This window comes from Cervus canadensis, chromosome 8, assembly GCF_019320065.1.
Source record: "Cervus canadensis isolate Bull #8, Minnesota chromosome 8, ASM1932006v1, whole genome shotgun sequence".
In the NCBI taxonomy this organism is placed as follows: Eukaryota; Metazoa; Chordata; class Mammalia; order Artiodactyla; family Cervidae; genus Cervus; species Cervus canadensis.
Window position 1 is genome coordinate 35,006,269 of NC_057393.1, and position 22,032 is coordinate 35,028,300.

The 22,032-nt window shown below is 39.6% G+C and overlaps 1 protein-coding gene and 1 long non-coding RNA gene across 6 annotated transcripts in view; both read right to left on the reverse strand.

Moving 5' to 3' along the window:
* Window positions 1-22,032, reverse strand: part of PLCE1 (phospholipase C epsilon 1) — a 360,038-nt gene that overhangs the window by 255,806 nt on the left and 82,200 nt on the right. The window lies entirely within an intron of this gene.
* On the reverse strand, window positions 1,427-21,768 carry LOC122446125. The gene is made up of 3 exons (XR_006270781.1): window positions 21,757-21,768; window positions 19,866-19,868; window positions 1,427-1,559 (listed from the first exon to the last, which is right to left on the reverse strand). It is a non-coding gene; the product is annotated as an uncharacterized LOC122446125 (long non-coding RNA).

The following is a 22,032-nucleotide window of genomic DNA, read 5'->3' on the forward strand; positions in this document are numbered from 1 at the left end:
TCTTTTAGGATGAAGCATTAACAGAGCATGTGGGTTCAGAGAGGAGTATCAGACATTTAGGCATCCCTTACACTGATGTTCTTACCATATCTGCTCAACATTTATTCATTGGAACAAGAGCAAAAACCGATTCTCTTTTCATAAGTAAATGTATACCTAATTCTTTATGTTTTAAAAAGAGAATGTTATTACACTGATTGATGGCATGCATTTTTTTCCTAAGCTACACATCTTAACTGTTCAAAATTTAAATAAGTCACTATCATGCTGTGCATTACTCAGTACCAGGTCTGGTTGATGGTACCTGCTGATGACAGCTGACTCTAGCTGGGTTGAGACTGATGCTTGTGGCTGCAGGTACAGCCTGCACACTCGTTCACTGCTTGAAGAGTGACCAGCACTGGTGGGGATGCTTCAAAACATGTTTTACTTGATGGAAGGCGACCTCCTGCTTCCCAGGTCATTTTAGGAGTTGATTGTGGAAAGTTAAATTAACTGACACATTATTCTCATATTTTCTGCTAATATTTTAGTAACCCTTATAGAACTAGAGCCTCTAGAGGGCTACCCTGTGGACATGGCTTGGGTCAAACCTCACCCAACTCCTTGGAAGACATATTCCTTAAATCACATTCACTCTTTGTCTGTTTACTTAAGTCATGGTTTCAAGAAGAGACAGGACTGGTGAGATGCCTGTCCTGTTTCTAGACTTATGGGTCTTAAATTTCAACTCTTTGGATACTATGTTGAATTCTGACCTAGAACTTTATCCTTGTTCCATTTCCCCATCTCTACCCCCTAGTTCTAGTTCATTATTCCTGAATAGAGTTTCTGCTTTAGGTCTTAATCTTAAAAGACGTTCAATCTCCAATGAGTTATCTGAGTTATGCCTGGTAGCTTGCCAAGTTTCTGTTTGGAAACAGTTGTATAGCATAAAAGTTTTGAACGCCTCTTGAAAGCAACCTGATAGACGGAGGACAGGGGTATGGGTTCTGTAGTCAGGCAGATCTGGGTTGAAATTATAGCATAGGCTATTACAGTGTAGTAGTCTCAACTGTGAAGAGGGGATATTTGCAAAAGATTGCTTTCCCCCCTTCCTCATTCATTTTTTTCATTCATCAAATATCTCCATTTTGCCAAGCTCTGTGCTATGCAATGGGGCAAGGCAAGGGATTAGTGAGGAAGTGATCAATAAAACACCATCTTACCCTTGATGAGTTTGTGGTTTGATAGAGAAAGACAGACATATAAATACATTAATGCAGTCAAGTGGTAATACATGAGTCATGAGGCTCTATGACAAAGTCATTAAGCAGTTAGAGACAGACTACCTAGCTTCAAATCCTGCGAAACCAATTATTAGCTGGATTCTGTGTGCTTAATCGCTCAGTCGTGTCTGATTCTTTGCAACCCCATGGACTGTAGCTCACCAGACAAGAATACTGAAGTGGGATACCATGCCCTCCTCCAGGGGATCTTCCCAATCCAGGGATCAAACCCAGGTCTCCCACATTGAAGGCGGATTCTTTGCCACCTGAATGACCAGGGAAGCTCATTGTCTAGTGCAGTTTTACTTAGCCACTCTGTGCCTCAGTTTATTCACCTGTAAAATGGGGATAACAGATTTGTTATGAGGATTTAATTAGTAAACACATGCAAACTTCCTGGTGTCTGGCACAGGGTAAGCACTCCATCCATGTTACCTGTTATTACAATGATGGGAACACAAAAGAAGGAGTAGCCAATTCTACTTGGTGAGGAAGCTAAAGAAAGGCTTCACAGAAATGGTGTCACTCGAGTTTAGTTTTGCAGAAAGTGTGGCAAGTGTTCAGTGGACATAACAGAGTGAGCATTTCAGGCAAAGGAGGTTACAGGAGCAAAGGAACGACCTGGGGCTTCCCGGAGCCCATGACATCTACAGACGCTGTTGGGAGGATAGAAGCAGGAAGGAGGAGCCTCATGGGGAGAGGACATCATGTGTCACAGCCACCCTGAGGCTCCAGCCCTTATCCTATAGGTAGGTAACTATGGCTTGCAGGCCCCACCTCTCCCTTACCTCCCCAAATCCCACTATCCTCCCTTCTCCACCATGCTCCCTACCTTGAAGGCTACCCGATATAAACTGCACCCCCCGGCTCCCCTTCCCTCATTCAATGGAGAACACGGGCACAAATTCAGAAGGAAGGAAGGAGAAAGGATTTATTTTCATTTGTTCTATTGCTGTCCCAGGTTGGATGCATGTTTCCACTAATTACAGCTCAGATCAGGCAGACCTCTGTTCCTAGGCAAGGAATCCCTCCCTCGCCTAACCCTTTTAGAGCTCCTGTTGCTGGTCCTGGGGCACTGCAGTGGCCCTCCTGTCTGTCTCACCTCCGGAACACCTTTGTGAATATCACTTAGATTAAATTCTCTTTAAATTACCCATTTTGAATGTGATTTGTGCATCCTGCTTTGACCCCAACTTATTAGAAAACTCTCAAGGGGCTTTTAACAGGGAATGATGTGATCAGATTTGCATTTCTGAGAGGTATTTCTGGTTTTTGGGTGAAAAATGGTTTGGGGGCAGCAATAATAAAGGCAGATTTTTTAACAGTATTTTGCAAACCAGGAATACTTGCTTTAAATATAGGACACTATCTCCTGATTCAGGAGACCTGGGGTAGGGTCTCCAAATCTATTTCTTTAAATAATGACTCTATGTGAATATGACAGAACCTCACAGTTGTCCAGCAACACTGACTAGTATGTTGGGCAGAATCTAGTAGAGATCCAGAGGAGAGGGGAGGACAGCTGATGGAACAAGGTCTGGACCTGGAGGACCTGGGGAGATGGGGAGAGGAACTCAGAAGCAAAGGCAGGGGATTTGTTTTGAGAAGGCCAAAGAATACCTTTCCTTTTTTTTTTTTTTTTGAATACCTTTCCTTTTGAGGGCAAACAAAGTGAGCATGAAAAGGAAATTAACAGAATTCCCACCCTGTACCTTCAATTTCTCATGGAAGTTAGAGGAAGAGTCATCCTGAGACTGGAAGGACAGGCAAAAGTATGAGGAGCTAGGGTGACGCAGGTTTAGAATAGCCACTGTGGAGCATGGAGGAGAGAGTGATGACTAGCAACACTTTAGGACTGCTTGGTGGAGCTGAGACAGAAGAACGTGTATTTGTGTGTCATCCAAGGGATTAGTTTTGTCATTTTTGTCCAACAGTCCTAGGCCATGTCTACAAATGGAGAAGGCAGTAGTTGGACTGATCCTAACTGGGAGGGTTGCAGAGCAGGTGTAATGGAAAGATAAGGGGCCCAGGATGTTGAAGTCACACACAAGCAGGGGAGTCACAGCACTAAAACATGAGGGGGAGTGTCCAACAGATGCTGTCCTTGGTCCTGAAGTACTATTGCACGAGGCCATTGTCTTGACTCTGTGAAGCTGGGGGTGGGTTGGTACATGTTCCCCTGCTTCTCCACAACACCTTGCCATACTAGACTCATGGTGTCAATGGATCTGATTCCAAGCCCCATAATACTGTGAATGGTGTGAATACAGGGCCTACTGTCTGAGTAGTAACATTTGTTGAAGATTCAGTTCCAATATTTAAAGAAATTAATTCAACCAACAATTATTGAAAATGTTATATGTGCCAGACATTGTGTTGGATATAAGGGATACAACAGTAAAAAAATGCAGAGAAAGTTTATTCCCAAGTCAAATCTTTTATCGCTTTTCTTAAAGATCACCAGAAGGGCCCATTTCTTGCTTCTCTTTCCTCTTTAATTCCTTTTCACCTTTCAGCAGCTATAGAGTGCTTTCTGTAAAATGACCGTCCCCAAGTTCACTCTCTCCCCAGATATATGTTTGATTTCTGTTCTTCTCCCACTTTTCCCTGGGTATCCATTAGTTTGCTGATAAACTTAGCTTCTCTTTCAGCCAGACAGTATACTATCTCTTTAGGAAGAGAGAGCAAATAGAATACAGAGTTATTCTTTGCAGGCTAGAGGAGCAGAGTGTGCTGCAAACATCAATACACTAATTTTTGTGCCATACCGGTTTCAAGAAAATCCTCCCCAAGCAGAGAGGGAGGCCACATCACTGACTATCAGCTGATCATGGAAATTTCCCCAAAATTATTTGAAGCTGACCATCTCTGGAACTGTTCCAAGGCCCCTCTGTCCTCTAATAGACAAGGGCTCTATTCCTTCCCAATGGTACAGGTTGACCCTAACTTCCCTGGCAGGGTGACAATTTCTAATTAATTTTGAAAATCTTCAATTAAAGGTCTTCTTTGATTTTCCAGGGCTTGAACTAAATACTGGGAACACAGAAATAATTAAGGACAACTTCTGTCCTTGGAGACTTCATAATTTCATGGTGAATATGATATAATAAGTTCTAGGCCTGGAACCTAACCAAAGTACAGAGAGAATGAGGCATACAGAGGTGAATTCTGTTTTCACTGGGTTGACTCAGAGCTGGTTGTGGGAATCCAAAGGTTGTGTCTCTTATCTAAGATGAAATAAAGGTAGCAACAGCATGAGGTTTTATATGTAGGGAGTAATGCCAAGAAGCTGGACATGAGTCTGGGTTAGGACTGGAAAACAGGGTGTAAGCTTCCCCAGCTAGCAGGTGTCAGAGGCTAGTCTTGGCTCCTGAGCCAGTAGGTCAAGGGGAGGTAAAGGAATACATAACATCACCCATCCAGGGCAATCTTAGAGTCTGGGACCATATTACTGGATAGTCAAAACAAAAACAACCAGATCTCAACGTCCAGGGCAGACGAGAGTTCAGAATAGGGAGAGGCAGAATTTAAGTGAGCAGCTGGGGTGGGAAATATAAACATGGAGAGTGACAGAGACAGGCAAGTAGAAGACCTCAGAACAGACAGCTTCCTTAAGGACTGCTGAGTGAGAACCAGAGGTCAGGATTAAACATGGATGTTAGATGCTCTTGAAAGCAAAACAAGGACAGAAAAAAGTCTCTGGCTCATACTCCAAGAAAACTGTTGCAGAACAAAACACAAAAAAATTTAACTCTGATGCCAGTTATTGGTCAGGGCTCCCCCGAGAAAGGTCAAGAAGCAGCAGAAAAAAGGCTGGGTTCCTCTGCTTCCTAGAGCACAGAGCCTCTAAACACTTCTCAACTCTCAACAAGCACAGCCATGTAATGAGCAATTAGGACCCAAATTCTGTGCTCAGCACTTTCACTCCATTGGCTTATTTAATCTTTATCAAATCTCACATGGTAAATATTAGCATCCTCTTTTTTTCAGATGAGAGAATGGAAGCTCAGAGAGGTTTAGCGAACTTTCCCAAGACCACCCAACTAGGTGATGAAACTAGTATTTGAATCATAGCTCAGCCTGATTGCAAGGCTCATTCTGTTAATCATCCAATTAGCCTCACTTACCAATGATCTGCTCCAGGTCTCATCACTGTGATCTCACTGGGTTGAAAACAAAGTAAAAAGAGTATTTATAGGGATAGAAACAATGTGTAGAAGCATGCCAGGCAAGGAAGCACTTGTACAAAGTTGACGGCTATGATGTTAAGGAATATCAAGGGTTATCAAAATGAATACTGAAGTCCCTAGATCTTGCCTCTGCCCACCTCTCACAATCTTCAGCTCCCTCCCACCCTGGCTCCTGCACCTCTGGTCTTCTTTTGGACTCTTCAAAGTATGTTGTGCTTCTTCCCTTCACACCTCTGCACACATGACTCCGTCTGCCTGGAACACTCTGTCCTACTCCTCCCAGACACCTCAACCTAACCAGTCACCATTCCTCTTCCTAGTACAGCATGGAGCCTTAATTCCTTACAAAAGCCCTCACTGACCATCTCATTCCCCACTAGGTTAGGCCCCACAGAACTCTGTGTTTTTCCTTCACACACATCTCACAACACTAATTTATTTAAGCAATATATATTTCTCTTACTAAATGAGATGTCTCCAGAAGAGAAGACCAGTGGTGAACCACCCCTGGCATCTTTATAAACATCTATTGAGTGAGTGAAAAAACAATGATTAAAAATGGGGCCCAGGTAGGCAAAAAACATGAAGGTTGATAATTTTGATAATACTCCTGAGAAAGATTTATTCATTGATTCTGTTCACTCAACAGATAATAGAAGGCCTACTATGTGCCAGGGTCTATTCTAGATGTTCAGTCAGGGATTATAGAAAGGGAATGTAGTAATACTATAGCAAGGACCTCAGACAGGTGACAAGAACATCCTTTGAGAGTCAGGGAGAAGGTGGCAGTTCATTGTCTACTCCCAGTACAGGGCAATGGGAAAGCTAAATCCACTCCTTCCCTACAAATAAGGTGAGGCTTTCATTTGTGAAGAGGGCAGAGTACGTGATATCTTCATTAAGAACGAAACTTCTGGGCTTCCCTGGTGGTCCAGTGGTTAAGAATCCGCGTTGCTGTGCAGGGGACACTGGTTCGATCCCTGATCCAGGAAGATCCCACATGCAGCAGGGCAAATAAGTCCATGTGCCACAACTACTAAAGCCTATGCACCCTAGAGTTCATGCTCCACAACAAGAGAAGTCACGCAATGAGAAGCCCATGTATCACAACTAGAGAGCAGCCCCTGCTCTCCACAACTAGAGAAAGGCAGGGCACTGCAATGAAAACGCAGCACAGTCAAAGAAAAAAGAAAATCGCTATAAAGGAAAGGACAGGAGGGAGTGTGCAAAATATGTTTTGGGGATTGGTATAAATGCAGCAGGAGGGGAGGGGGCATAAATGGTGGGTGTGAAACCAGGGACGAGAAAGCCATGGAAGGGGCTGCCAGTGGGTGACATAAGTAGATGAAAGGAAGTGAGCACATCAGGGAAGAAGGATACTTAGGAAATCAGCTCATAGAATCACATGTTTTTATGAAGTTCAGAAGGGCAGAGTCAAGAGTCCCATGATGATTCATGTACTTTCCTAGAACCTGATGTATTGCCAAGATTGGCTATAGAACACTGTGGGCCTGGAAAATCAGAAAGACAACAATTGACTATGCTGTCCAGGGGCCAACATAAAATCTGGGAAGGCTATTCCAGCAACGGAAGGTAGAGATAAGCCCTCAGAGCTGTCATCCTCAGATTTTCCAGTTTTCTGCTTGAGGGCTCATAATGTTGTCTCTGAAATCTGAACACAGGAAAAATCAAGAAAGCAATAACTAACATGTATTGAGGGTTTACCTTATGCCGGGGACTGTGTGAATCATGAAGTGTTTTGTAAATTTGTCACATCAGTCAAACAGATGGTAAAGTATCTGCCTGCAATGTGGGAGACCTGGGTTCGATCCCTGGGTCGGGAAGATCCCCTGGAGAAGGAAATGGAAACCCACTCCAGTACTCTTGACGGGAAAATTCCATGGACTGAGGAGCCTGGTAGGCTACAGTCCATGGAGTCGCAAAGAGTCAGACACGACTGAGCGACTTCACTTTCACTTTTCACTTTTCAATCATACAAAATAGATACAATCATTTAGCAAACATAAAGATTCTGAGAAGTCAGTAACTTGCCTAAGGTCAGCTGCCAAGTAGGAACACAAAATTCAAGCCATGTTAGTTCAGAGCCCACACTCTTAACCACCAAACTATCAAGACCATAAGGGCTAACCCATATCTAGTGCTCATTCTATATGCCATGTACTGTTCTTAGCATTATATACTTATCAATTCTTTTCCTTCTTACAACTCCAAGGTAGCTACTACTATTCTGACATTGTAAATGTGAGGAAGCTGAGGGACAAATAGGCCAAGGAACTCTCCTGAAGGCACACAGCTGTGAAGAGGTGGAGCCTGGATTGAATCTCAGGCAGTCAGGCTCAAGAGTCTGCTCTCCATCACTATGCTGGCTCTGCACATGAGTGGTCCCTCTAAATGGCATCATTGGAAGCATGAGAAAACAAAAACTAGCCTTTGTACTTGAGCTTCATTGTGCTACAATTTAGAAACCATCAGTTAAACTTCCACTCTCTTGTCTGAAAAATAGAAAATCAGGGGGATCATTTCTTTATAATAAAAGTAAAAAGGAAATTTCTCTTTGTCTAATGGCAAAGAAATCCAGCTACTGTTTTGTGTGATTTTCATTCGTTCAGGATATCTTCGTTAAGGGCCTGGTCTTTAGTACTCTTCAATCTCGGTCCACAGACATGTGCTGTTGGTTTGGTCTTTTCCATTTCCATGGACTTGAGGAGAATTACCATTTAGAGATCACCTGCTTAAGCTAATCTTTTAATCTCCAATGTAGAGCTTAATTTCCACTTCAACCACAACCTGTTATAATCTTCCTACACAACTGGTTTCTCCAGCTTGACTCAGTTAGAAACACATTTTGTGGAAAGTTTGCTCAGATCAGAAAAAAGCAAAACAGATTTCGCCTGAAGCTCGTCACGCGGAGCAGCCAGTGCCCCGTCCCACGGCTCCCACCTCGCTGAATATGGGAGGCACATTCTCTGCCATTTTCTTAGTCTCACAACTGAGAAACATAGAAAGGTTTTATAAAAGTTGAAAGGGGGCAGAAAAAAAATCTAAGTCCCATAATTGTGCCTCAGTTCATGCTAACATTAATGCATCACAGCTGCAAAAAATATTTCCTACTTTGCAATCAGAGTCCAGGAGTTCAATATAAATGCACTAATCCTTGTAATTTTCTTGTAAGGCCAGCCACAGAGTACTCATTTCTTCAAGGCACAGGGAAGTAAAGTCTTGCCAAGCTCACAAAACTAAGAAACAGACATTTAAAGCAAGCTAATCTTATTCCCCATTTTCTCTTGATTGTTACATGCCTTTATTCTTTTCTGTATGTATAATTAAATTTCCTGCCCAGTTCTATCTGTAGACCTCACATATTTCCATTGCTAATAAAAATAATAGTAATAATGATGATAATAATAATTATAATGGTAGGCTCTATTTATTGGGTACTTTTAATAGGTGCCAGGCACCATCCTAAGCCTTTATACATATCAATTCACTGGAATCTCACAACCACAATAGGAAATAAGTAGTATGAATATCTCTATTTTACAGTTGAGAAAGTTGAAGCTTAGAGAGGAAAAGGAACTTGTCCAAAACTCAGCATAAAGTAAGCCTTCATTTCAAAGCCACACTCCTCTCACACCACCCGAGCCCTGACCTACATACCACATGGCATTAAAATCATGAATCTTAAAGAAGTGCCCATATGGATATTGTTTCTAACTGCCTTTTTTTTTTTATTTTAAAAAGGCAAACAAAAAATGCAAATAGCCCTTCCACTGTAACCTGATGTAATTTAACAGTGTGCCAAGTTTAATCAAACCCAGGCAATTCTTCAAAAGCCACAGTGAAAATAAACAAACCAAAAAAATCTATCAGGAGAAGGAAGGGAATGCTGAATGCTTGAATTGAAACAGGGACCACTCATTACATTCATGAAAACATAGAGATAAAATAAAGCTCAAAAAGCAGTTTATATGTCAAATGTGTTAAAGCAATGAATTAAATTCACCTTCAAACTAGGTAGAAGGTGTGTAAGATGGAGTACAAGGTACCTTCCCAGTGCAATAGTACATGAGTAAATAAGATTAGCATGGAACACAAATATTGCTGATACTCAGAGCAACAGAGTTACTTTCTCTCAGTCCCACTTCCCAATGTGCTCACCTGCCCTCTTCACTGGCCAGCTGCACTGGACTACCTAGCTGCATCTCCAAATCCCAATTATCTAGCGAAGAACATCCTTTTACCTCTACATCGCTACTTCTGCACACATTCCCTATCATCACCAATGGCACCACTTCCTTTTCTGAGATCTCTACCCTGGCCTGACTGCCGGTTCCTCCTCCTCTCTAATCAGTCAGGCCTCAATGAGTCACCACATTCCAACAACCCTTCCTCTACGTTGCTTTACGCATCAACCTGGCACAATCCCACCTTTGCCCACCAAGTTGCTGCCAAAGCCTTAGTCTTGGTCTTTGCAGAAATTCTCCCTTCTGATCTGTCTTAGCATCACAGCCCAAGCAATCTGGCTAAACCATTCCTTACAGAGTGTTATTTCTGTACTCAGGAACTACCAGGGGCTGCCTACTAGCCCCACATCATCTAAGGCCCGCAGTGCATTCCTTCACACACATCTAATCTTCCTGCTTTCCACCATGACTGTGTCTGTCCAGCCAGATTTCTTTTCTTCCTTTCCCTTTCAAACTGTCACCACTCGATGGGTCTGATGTAAGGAAGTGTGCACCTGAATTTGTCACTTAGGCCATTAAATCAGCACAAGCTCTATTATGAACATATACATGTTCATGCTGTGTTGTTGTTGTTTAGTGGCTAAGTGGTGTCTGACTCTGCGAGTCCATGGACTGCAGCACGCCAGGCTTCCCTGTCCTTCACTATCTCCTGGAGTTTGCTCAAACTCACGTCCATCATAAATGGATGTTGAGTTTTGTCGAAGGCTTTTTCTGCATCTATTGAGATAATCATATGGTTTTTATCTTTCAATTTGTTAATGTGGTGTATTACATTGATTGATTTGTGGATATTAAAGAATCCTTGCATTCCTGGGATAAAGCTCACTTGGTCATGATGTATGATCTTTTTAATATGTTGTTGGATTCTGTTTGCCAGAATTTTGTTAAGGATTTTTTGCATCTATGTTCATCAGTGATATTGGCCTGTAGTTTTCTTTTTTTGTGGCATCTTTGTCTGGTTTTGGAATTAGGGTGATGGTGGCCTCATAGAATAAGTTTGGAAGTTTATCTTCTTCTGCAATTTTCTGGAAGAGTTTGAGTAAGATAGGTGTTAGCTCTTCTCTAAATTTTTGGTAGAATTCAGCTGTGAAGCCATCTGGTCCTGGGCTTTTGTTTGCTGGAAGATTTCTGATTACAGTTTCGATTTCTGTGCTTGTGATGGGTCTGTTAAGATCTTATATTTCTTCCTGGTTCAGTTTTGGAAAGTTAAACTTTTCTAGGAATTTGTCCATTTCTTCCAAGTTGTCCATTTTATTGGCATAGAGCTGCTGGTAGTAATCTCTTATGATCCTTTGTATTCTTGGGCATACACACCAAGGAAACCAGATCTGAAAGAGACACATGTACCCCAATGTTCATCGCAGCACTGTTTACAACAGCCAGGACATGGAAGCAACCTAGATGCCCATCAGCAGATGAATGGATAAGGAAGCTGTGGTACATATACACTATGGAATATTACTCAGCCATTAAAAATAATTCATTTGAATCAGTTCTAATGAGATGGATGAAACTGGAGCCCATTATACACAGTGAAGTAAGCCAGAAAGATAAAGACCAATACAGTATATTAATGCATATATATGGAATTTAAAAAGATGGTAATGATAACCCTATATGCAAAACAGAAAAAGAGACACAGATGTACAGAACAAACTTTTAGACTCTGTGGGAGAAGGCGAGGTTGGGATGTTCAGAGAGAACAGCATTGAAACAAGTATACTATCAAGGGTGAAACAGATCACCAGCCCAGGTTGGATGCATCAGACAGGTGCTCAGGGCTGGTGCACTGGGAAGACCCAGAGGGATGGGATGGAGAGGGAGATGGGAGGGGGGATCGGGATGGGGAACACATGTAAATCCATGGCTGATTCATGTTAATGTATGGTAAAAACCACTACAATATAGTAAAGTAATTAGCCTCCAACAAATAAAAATAAATGAAAAAACAAAAAAACAAAAAACTCATGCCCATTGAGTTGGTGATGCCATCCAACCATCTCATTCTCTGTTGTCCCCTTCTCCTCTTGCCCTCAATTTTTCCCAGCATCAGGGTCTTTTCCAATGAATCAGTTCTTCCCATCAGGTAGCCAAAGTATTGGAGCTTCAGCTTCAGCATCAGTCCTTCCAATGAATATTCAGGGTTAATTTCCTTTAGGATTGACTGGTTTGATCTCCTTGCTGTCCAAGGGACTCTCAAGAGTCTTCTTCAGCACCATAATTCACAGTTCACACTATGGGACTACTCAAAAATTCATGAGGAAAGATTTCTATGATCCAATTGTTTCTCAGAGGTCCAGCAGATGACTTTAATAATTTTTGTGTGTTTTGTTTTGGTGTGGTTTGTTATTATTTTATTTTTGGCAAAGCTGTGTTTATGAAACACTTTTCTTTACACTTTCATAATAAAGTAAATGATAGAATCCTATAACATTGAAACTGAGAATTTAAAGTGTAATTCACCTCCCATCCTCATTTTACCAAGAAGAATTAACACCCAGACAGGTTAGGTGATTTGTTCTAGATCCCCAAAACTTACCCTTTCAGGCTCCTGGTCATCACCCAATTTTTAGATGGCCTGCTCAGCTCTGCTTAGCCTGACTAATGGAGACAGGATTCACAGGAAGCAGCACTGCCATAGCGCGCTCATTCCTTAGCCAAGGAAAACATGATCTAGCAATTTAAACAAGTTCTTTACTGACTTTCCAGGAGAGCACAAAAGGAGGAGTAAAAATACAGAATGTAAGGTTATCTCAAACTTGGTTATCACAAAATTCTTGGCTCAAAAGAATACTTTGCAAGACCGGAGTTCTGTGAACACATTTGTGAAAAAGGCTGTTTCTGATTCCAAAGACAGGCCCAGTCCTGAAAAGGAAGAGCACTGAGAGACTGCTCTGAGCTTCCTCCAAATTTACATACCAATAACAATAATATCAGCTAATATGTATGTAGACTTGACAATTTAAAAAAGCATTTTAACAAACAAAAGCAGCATTAACTCTCCATTTTAAAAAGTCTCTGTTAATTGGAGGGGTCTCCCTGTTACACCAATTTAACTACAGCTAGGTTTTTGTTGCTGAAAGATGGCCAAATAACTAATAAATTATAAAATATCCTAATTAGAAGGGTCTTAAAGTTAATCTCATCCACTGATTCTCAAACTTCATATCTGCAGAACATGGGTATGCAACTACTAAAAGTGAGTAACTTCCTAATTCAAAGAAAAAGAAAGAAATATAATGAATAGAAAAGGTGAGAAGGAAATGAATTCTACCTACATCCAGTGAGCTTTGGAGAAGACCTTGAGTCCCAGACAAGGCAGGGGGCCCTGGTAGACCACTTGATGTTGAAATGTGAAAATGTGAGCTGAGAATACAATCCGACCACACAAGACTTCTATTCTATAGAAACTGAGATGATAAGTTCATGGTGTTTAAAAGCACTACATTTGTGATAATTTGCTGTGTAGCCAGAGAAAACTAATACATTTTTTTGCTAGGTCCTCTTTAGAAAAATGGGCAAAGGACATGACAAGTGCCATGCACACTATTTGGTGGAAGTCTATATTGTTAATCCTTCTTAGAGGAAAATGTTACACTAAGTGTTAAGGGCCTTAAGTATATCTATTCCCATTGACTCAGTCACTCCACCTCCAGGAATTTACTCTAGAAGAAATACAGATGCATACAATGTCACTGTATAATTATTTATAATAATAATAACAACAAAAGAGCCAATATTAGGAAAATGGTTGACTTAGTTATTGTGCAAACCACATGATGGAGTGTAGATCAGCTACTAAAAATAACATTTTCAAAGAAAATGTAGTCACTTATGCAAATGACTGTGATATAATGACAGATGAAAAAGTACCCTGGGAGCTTGACCAAGATGGTAGAGTAGAAAGACCCTGAGTTCACCTCCTCTCAAGGGTACACCAAAATTACAGCTGCTCACAGAATAGCTATTGATTAGAAAGACCAGAATCTATCAGAAAATCTCTTCCACAATTAAAGTATAAAGAAGAGACCACAATGAGACAGGTAGGATGGGCAGAGTGGCAGTATAGTCAAGACTCATACCCCTGATTGGGTGACCCACAATCGAGAGAATAATTACAATCGGAAAGGATCTCTGCAAGGGGTAAATGATCTGAACCCCACATAGGCTCTGCAGCCCTAGGGTCCTGCACAAGGAATATGACCTCCAGGAAATTTGGCTTTGAAGACCAGTGAGGCTTACTTTTGGGAGACCCAGAAAGCAGTGGGAAATAGAGACTCCACTCTTAAAGGGCTCACACAAAGTCTCACGTGCTCTGGATACAAAACCAAGACTCAAAAATATGCTCCTACAAGCAATTCATTTCAGATCTAAAGACATACACAAACTGAAAGTTCAAAACTAGAAGAAATAATTCTAAAATTTGTATAGGAACACAAAAGATCCTGAATAGCCAAAGCAATCTTGAGAACAGAGCTGGAGGTATCACGCTTTATGACTTCAGACTATGCTACAAAGTTATACTCATGATAACAGTATAGTACTGGCACAAAAAAACAGACATATAGATCAATGGAAAAGAACAGACAGCCCAGGGGATGTCCCTGGTGGTTCAGTGGTTTAGATTTCACTTTCCAATGCAGGGGGTTTGGATTTAATCCCTGGTCAGAGAACTAAGATCCTATATGCCTTGCTGCCAAAATAAAACCCCAAACATAAAACAGAAGCAACACTGTAAACAAATTCAATAAAGACTTAAAAAGGAAAAAGAATAGACATCCCAGAAGTAAAAGCCATGTACTTATAGTCAATTAACCTACAACAGAGAAGGCAAGAATATACAATGGAGAAACTGTATATTGTATATACAATTGTATATTTATATGTTACTAAATCTTTAGTAATTGGTGCCGGTAAAATGGAACAACTATATGTAAAAGAATGAAATTAGAACATTTTCTCATTCCATATACAAACATAAACACAGAATGAATTAAAGACCTAAATGTAAGAACATAACCACAAAACTCCTAGAAGAAAACACAGGCAGAACACTCTGACATAAATCATAGCAAGATATTTTTGGACCTGTCTCCTAAGGCAAAGGAAACAAAAGCAAAAATAAACAAATGAGACCAAATTAATCTTAAAAGCTTTTGCAAAACAAAGGAAATCACTGACAAAATGAAAAGACAACCCACTGAATGGAGTGAAAATATTTGCAAATGATATGACTGATAAGGCGTTTCTATCCAAAATATACAAATAGCTCATACAACTCAGTATCAACCAACCAACCAACAAACAACTTGATTAAAAAATGAGCAGAAAACCTGAATAAACATTTCTCCAAAGAAGACATACAGATGGCCAACAGCCACATCATTAGATGCTCAACATGGCTAATCATGAGAGAAATGCAAATCAAAACCATAATGAGATATTGCCTCACACCTGTCAGAATGGCTATCATCAAAAGGCTACAAATAACAAATTTTGACAAGGATATGGAGAAAAGGGAAACTTTGTACACCATTGGTAGGAATGTAAATTGGTACAGCCACAGTGGAAAACAGTATGGAGGGTCCTCAAAAAACTAAAAATACACTTGTCATATGATCCAGCAATTCATTTCCGAGTATATATCCAGAGCAAATGAAAACACTAATTCAAAAAGACATGTGCACCCCAATATTCATAGCAGAGAGAGGGAAGCAAGGAAGGATAAGATAGGAGTAGAGGATAGAGAGGTACAAACTACTATGTATAAAATAAAAAAGCTTTAAGGATACATTGTACATCACAGGGAATATAGCCAATATCTTATATAGCTTGGAGTATAATCTATAAAAATTTTGAATCACTATGTTGTATACCTGAAAGTAATATTTTAAATCAACTACATCTTAATAAAAAATAAAAATAATAAAAATAAAGAGGATGTGAACTAGAATACTACCTTTGAAGTGGCAAACAGTAAAAGACATTAGAGAGTAAGAATCTAAATGCTTTAGCAAGTAAAATTTGATGTGGGAAATGCATTTATCACTTCCCTCTTCCTCTCTTCCAAAAAGAAAAAAGCAGCTCGTAAAACAGTATGAAAATGGTGCTGTCATTCTGGAAAATAGTTTGAAGATATCTCAAAATTTTAAACATAGAATTATCATATGACCCAAGGGAATGTGGCTCAGATGGTAAAGAATCTGCCCGTGATGCAGAAGATCCAGGTTTGATCCCTAGGTTGAGAAGATCCCCTGCAGAAGGCAACAGCTAACCACTCCAGTATCTTGCCTGGAAAATTCCATGGACGGAGGAGTCTGGAGGGGTCCTCCATGGAATTGCAGACATTTGAACATGACTGAGCAATGAACATTTTCAAGGAAACTGAAAATATATTCACAAATGAAACTGGCATACATATTCACAGCAGTATTATTCATAATAGCCAAAAAGTAGAAACAATCTAAATGTCTATTAACTACCGAATGGATAAGTGAAAACTGGTATATCCATACAAAAGAATTTTTGTTTGTTTGTTTTTTTATTTTTTTTGTTTTTTTTTTACAAAAGAATTTTATTCAGCCAAAAAAGAAATGAAGTATGAATATGTGCTACTCATGGACAAACCTTGGCTACATAATGCTCTGTGAAAAAGTCAGCTACAGAAGTCCACATATTTTGATTCCATTTATATGAGACGTTCAGGATAAGCAGAGACACAAAGCAGTTCAGTAGCTTCCAAGGTCTGGAGGAGTAACTGCTAACAGGTACAAGAGTTTCTCTTTGGAGTGATGAACATATTTTAAAATTGATTATAGTAATAGCTGAACAACTTTGTGAATATACCAAAAACCACTGAATTGTACATTTTAAAAGGAATTTTTATGTTTTTAATTTTATGCTAAGGTAAATTATACCTTTAAAAAAGACTAAGAAACAAAACACTGTATATGAGTCAAAATTTGTGAAAAAACATATATGCATAGAATAAAGATTGAAAGGATATTTACTGGTCTTTCTTTGGTGGTTCAATTACAAAAATTTTTTTTTCTTTTTCTCTTTTTTGTATTCTCAACTTTTTAGAACAAATATTCAAGTGTGAAAAATCAGTTACTTTAAACAATTTTAATACTGTTTACCACAGTCTATACCAGAATCTAAAATAAGAAAGTATTTAATTTAGTATATAATTGCTATTCCTACTTATTTAATATTTCATAAAATATAATTTATGGCTTTTGAAAAGCAAATCATAAATTCTGAGTGATCTTCCAACCACATTTAAAAACCACTAATCTAGTCTGACCTTCTAATCTCTTTTTTTTAACCCTCTCTTTTTAATGTTGATAAAACCCAAGAGTGAGTAGTATAAATTTAAGCATATGGTACTGCTTTTCAAAATGAAAGGAATGAAAAAAAAAAAGAAAGAAAGGAACAGGAAAAAAAATGTATCTTTAGCTTTCAGAAAATTCATATCTACTGAGGTAGCAAAGAGTTTGCCTATATATATATATATATATATACACACACACACACACACACACACATATGTATAATTTTTCTGTACAGATATCCAAAGACTAGCTAAGCTACAGAAATCAACTGGATGTAGAGTACTGAGATGGGCAATGTCTCAGGATGGGTTGAAAGGTCCTCTAATAATCAAACTGGTCTGTGGCCACAACAGTGATACAACCAGTCAAATTCACATGAAATCATACAATGCTTTGAATGGTTATTTAATTCTGTGTGCACATCCTGCCTTCTCAAATGATAGCAGAATCTCTAAGCAGGAATCACAGAGAATCCCCATGGAGTCTAACAGGGCTAGCTCAAGGTAAGAGATGCTCTAAAACAGCTTGAAGAGAAAGACCATGAATTTGTCATGCACTGCATGAGGCACTAAGGAGAGATCCATAAACTGCCTCATTACTCCTCACAATAACTCTACGAGGTATGCATTGTTGGCAGCCTCAGGTGGGGACACTGAAACTCAGCGAGGTTAAACAAATTGCCCAGGTTACAAGAAAGAGGCGGAGCTGAGATTTGAACCCAGGAAGTATAACTCAAAGTAAGACAAAAAAGTCAATGTACGGCAAAACCAATACAATGTTGTAAAGTTAAAAAAAAAAAAAAAAAGGAAAATGGAAAAAAAAAAATAAAGTCTATTTTATCTGGAAAAAAAAACCCAATAAACATTTACTATGATTTAGGCAACATTCTATGTTTTATTCATTTATGCATGTGATTATTAGCTTATTTATAATGCATCATTAATTTAATCCTTAGAACAATCCTATGATAGAGGATCAACTATTATCCTCATTATTTTACTGCCTCCTTTCATTATAAAATGAATCATATCCCTGTTTCAGATCACAGCTCTCAAATTTCAACTCTTCCAAAATGACTCCATAATCTACACAGGCTTGCCCTTGCCTTCTCTGACAGACCAGGGCATTTTAGTGTCACATATAATTTGAGTGGTCGTTTAATTTTTGCCTATTTCCCCCAATTGACTAAAAGCACTAGAAGGGAATGTTATTAATGGCTCAGGTAATTCTGAATACTGTAAGAAAGAAACCCTGAACTCTCAGGAGCTTCACAGAGTAGTTTATTTCCTGCTCACACAGTCAGCTGCAGGCACTCAGCAGGAAGATTTCCAAGTGGTGATTTAGGAACCAGGTTCCTTGCATCCTGCCCTCCACCTCTCCCGGGACCTCCTAGACCTGATGGTTTACCTCACTTCTGTCCACATTCCAAAAACACAGGCACACAAACATATCAGACTGCAAGGGAGTCTGGTCTAGCTGTGAGCTGACGAGGAAGGGAAATAGATTTAGTAACAGCTAACCAACCTCCTTCACAGAACAGACCACCACAATTGCACCTTTTCATCTTTTGATACTCTGAGAGATTGTGCAGAAATCGGGGATGACTCTCCCCTTCCACACGATCTCTTGTTTCACCTAGTGGGGTGTCTTTAATTTCTATGACAGAGAAAAAGCCCCACCAGACTATAACCTCAAGGACAGAAACTCAGTCTGTTTTGTTTTGTTCATCATAGTAAGCGTATGCTAACAAATGTGTTAAGAGTCTGTAAAAAAAATGATTAAGCTTGAAGAAATCATTTATTGACTAAAATATGAAAGAGAAACCTACAATATAAAGATTAATAAGTGAAATTTCCTCAAACGCTAGCATCCTGTCGATTAGTTAACTGCAAGTTCACTTTACATGATCATGTAGAAATTTAAAACAGCTAACTTCACAGGAACCAAAAAACTTAAAATCATAAAAATCTCTTTAAACACATAAAGCAAAAGCTATACAAGAAAACAGTATATATGGTATAGGGAAGGAGTTCGAAAATACAAGTGCATCATTAATTGAGTGGAAATCATCATCAAACAGCCCTCCTATACATCACTGGGTACACATAAGGTATGTAGTCATCATTATTAAACAGTTATGCTATGTCTTAGAATGACAACAGGGACATTTTAGAATTCTTAACTGAAATCTCATATAAACAGAGGTCTGAGAGGAAGAAGGAAATTGAGAGTTTAGTGAAGATGAGCTGGAGTAAAGATGATGATGAAAGTCGCTCAGTCATGTCCAATTCTTTGCGACCGCATGGGATCTAGGCTACTCTGTCCATGGGGATTCTCCAGGCAAGAAAACTGGAGTGGGAGTAAAGATAACAAAAGGGAACAACTGCGGAGTTGGATTTAACACTGGTCTCTCTCTTTCCCCAAACTTCCTGGAGTCCACCTGCTCAGCAAGCAGGATCTGTCACCCCTTCATTTACAAACTGTATAGAGAATTAGTATTTTTTCTGTTTGCTCAGGATTGATTTTATCCTAGGCTGAAAAGATCAGCAAGGCCGACTTCATTCACAGCTGTCTATCCCCTTCCCTCACAGGGTAAGACTTTCTTAACTACCTCCTGAGACACGCAAAGTTGCATTTTTTCCCTTGATGATTTGATCATTTGTGCTGACACTTTCACTGCCAGTTTCTTCAACCCAGATTCTGACAATTTACAAATCTGAATCTCAGGTTCTGATCATTTACTTTTTGTAACTTAAAATACCTACTAGGGAGAAAAAGAAAGAAACTAATGTGGCCACGCTGTAAAACAAACTAACTTCTGTTTTCCAAATCTGCTCAACTCTTCAACTTCATTCAGAGACTGGATGGCTGGCTCCTACCATGGTGACTAGGACCTTGGCAGCCCCAGTTCCTATTTGGAACGCCAAATCCCTATCCCCGGCCTTCATTCAACAACCAGGGGGATATTTCTAACACACAGCTCTCACTCTGGAGAAAGCTGGAACCCAGCCCTCTGCCTATAATTTCCCAATGCAATCCAAGAAGCCCTTCTTGAGGCCCTGCTGTAGGCAAGCCACCTTGGCAGATGCAAAGGCTACTATATAAGAGAAAGTCAGGGGGTGTACAATCTAGTGGGGGGCACGGCCTCTACACAACTACCATTTAGCAGAGTAAAACCATCATGCACACTAAATAAGGTACTATAATAAGATATTATAAGATACTGAAGTGTACAATATTTGCTCAGATGTGGAAAGCACAGCCCTCTGACAGAACTTCCCATTTCATTATTCATAGTAGTCATAGAGATCTTAATCACAACAGCAGCAGTTCCAATTTACTGGAACAACTGCCATGTGCTATGTTTAGTGCTTTTTCAGATATCCAATCTTCGTGACTCTCTGCATTAGGTGTTATTTTCATTATTCTCATTTTACAGGTGAGAAAAGTGGAGACTTAAGAAACATCAAGAAAATTGCTAAAGGCTCCACTGTGAGTTAATGATGGAGCCAGGACTTCTTCCAGAGTCCAACTCTTAACTGCTCGCTCTGCTGCCTGTATAACACATTCCACTATTATGAAAACTCAAAGAAATGAAGATCCTTCCAGAACTTTTCCCTTCGGAAAGCACTCCTCAGGACAGTACACTTCAGGTTCACCAGGAGGATTCAAAAGCATGCCCATGGCAATTAATCAGCAACGGCAAATGGCTTATTGCAGTCCAGACTTTTTCAATTTGCTAGCACCAAATAAATGTTTAGTCATGGAGCTGAAGAATAATAAAATAAAAATGAAACCTTGGGGAAATAATATGAATCACACCTTCAGACTATATTTTTCTAGCCTTCCAGAGTCAGGGCTCTTTATATTTAAAGGCGACTCCTGATTAACTCGGATCAAGACTCAATGCTCACTACCTCTAGGCCCAAAGCAATCATTAATTTTTCATTCCAAGTAGGAAAAGACACTTTGGACTTTCTTTGTTCTTTTTTTTTTTTTTTTAATTAAAAGAAGGAGGGAGGAAAAAATGAGTTCCCTGCCCTTGTGCTGAAGGAAATAAAATACAATATGTTTAAGTTGCAATGTGGAATCTAGATGTGCTTTTACCAAGATAATTTCAATCTTCTCCAAACACATCTGTAAAAGAAATTACCCATAAAAATACTCCACAGCAAATTTTAGAGTCTGGTAATACAAAGTGAGAGATTTATCTACTGCTAGAGCCCCTCTCAATCCCCCAAACCTCTCCTTTCTATGTGTCCTCACTCTCTAAAAGAAGGAGGAGACAGCAGAGAGACATCCATCTTTTCTCAAGTTTTTGTTCATTATCTCTTCATGATTTGGTATTATGGGACAAGGAAGAAGCAGAAAAATGCCTCTCCGAGTGCTCCTTTAAAGGTTATTACTAATATTTCTTGTCAGATACAACTGAATTGAACTTTGAAGACTTGGTTTATCATAAATGTTTTCCATTTGGGACTTCTCCCTCCAATCTGTGTTCAATAAATCATTCGTCAAGGGATTTCCCTGGTGATCCAGTGGATAAGACTCCGAGCTCCCAATGCAGGAAGCCTGGGTTCGATCCCTTGATCAGGGAATGAGATCTCACATGCCATAACTGAGATCGAATATGCCACAACTAAGACCTGATGCAGCCAAATAAAGAAAGATTTAAAAAAAAATCATTCGTCAAATAAACAGATACAGAGAACTTGGCTTAGGCAAAGCACTGTTCTAGGTATAAAGGGTTACAAAGTTCAATAAGAAAGCCATGGCCTCCAGAAGCTTGAAACCTATTAGAATTCATAGGATCTGGTACCAGAATCAGGATATTGTTAACATGGGGTTGAGATAAGGGTGGGGGGAGAATAGGCAAGGAAGAATCAATCACTTGTAAATTTTTATACACCATTTTTTCTTTCAAGGAATATGCATTGCTTTTGTATCTTTTTTTTTTTTTTTTAATTTAAAGACT